Source organism: Tamandua tetradactyla, chromosome 6 (assembly GCF_023851605.1).
Source record: "Tamandua tetradactyla isolate mTamTet1 chromosome 6, mTamTet1.pri, whole genome shotgun sequence".
NCBI classification, from domain to species: Eukaryota; Metazoa; Chordata; class Mammalia; order Pilosa; family Myrmecophagidae; genus Tamandua; species Tamandua tetradactyla.
This window is the reverse complement of record NC_135332.1, coordinates 171,127,319-171,128,469: the sequence shown is the minus strand read 5'-3', so window position 1 is coordinate 171,128,469 and position 1,151 is coordinate 171,127,319. Positions and strand designations below refer to the sequence as shown.

Below are 1,151 nucleotides of genomic sequence, written 5' to 3'. Positions count from 1 at the left end.
TTCATAAATATATAATAACAACATCCACACAATAATAAATATTGATGTGCCATTTAGCTCATCTTATTATTGATATTTATTCATGGTAAAAGAAACACTGTTGTGTTAATTTACAAAAAGTATAGAAAGCCTTTAGGCAGTTGTATTTTTTTTAATGACTAGCTGTAAACAAAATACCTCGGCCTGATAAGCCTTTTCTAATTTCTTCTGGCTGCTACTGATAATGGTCTGTAAATAATGCTGCCCCAGTGTCTTGTGTCTCTAAAATATTTAACACTGGGACAGAGATGAGCTGGCTAGATGCTGGCCTCTCTTTAGTTGAGACCTCAATCCAAAAATGTTCTTTCTTCATTTAGGGTTATAAAGTGCCACAGAGTGCCAGGGCTGCGATGTGACCCGCGACAGAGGAAGGGGACGCCAACCCCCCTCCGTTCCTCAAGTGGGTAGCGGGGAAGGGTCATCTCATAGGAAGATTTGGTTTAGGGGCCTGATGGAAGCCAAGAGGGATCTCAGTGGTCCTACTTGGGGGCTGCTTCCTGGCTCTCAAAACCGCAGTGTCTGAAGAAGCTGGCCATGCTGCAATAAAGAACTTAAGACAATGGAAGAGTGGAAAGTGAAGAGGTGGAGCCAAAGTCTTTTAGTGCCCATTCTACTCAGGGTGTCAATAACAAAAAAAATGCCATTCCCATTAGGAAGAGCCAGGGTTTTCCAACCCCACAGCATAGTCAACTTCACAGCAGCCAAAGTTAAAAAGAGTGATGAAAGAGAAGAGCAAACCTCAGGGCTTGAAGGAAAAGGTGCTCAATCGACTCCGATTCAGCACTCCTTTCTCACCAGTGACTCCGGCACTCAGGAGATGGAAAGGGCTTCTGAGTCTTTTGAATGATTTCCACTCTGGAAAACTGCAAGCGTTTGGGAACGAATGTTCTATGGAACAGAGGGAGCATGTTGGGGGAATGCAGGAGAAACTAGCTTGCTTGAATCTGGAGCCCTATAGGGAGTTAGAAGAACTTCCTGAGGATAAGAGAAAGACAGTGAGTGGCTCCAATCTGGATCTGCTTCTGTCCGAGTTAGAAGAATTGAATTCTTCCACACAAAAACTCCATTTGGCAGATGCACAAGATGTCCCAAATGCTTTTTCTCCCAGCTAA

At 43.7% G+C, this 1,151-nt stretch overlaps 1 pseudogene; it reads left to right on the top strand.

The window, feature by feature from the left end:
• The first annotated feature begins 568 nt into the window (after positions 1 to 568).
• On the top strand, positions 569 to 1,151 carry LOC143686886 (coiled-coil domain-containing protein 28A pseudogene; annotated as a pseudogene).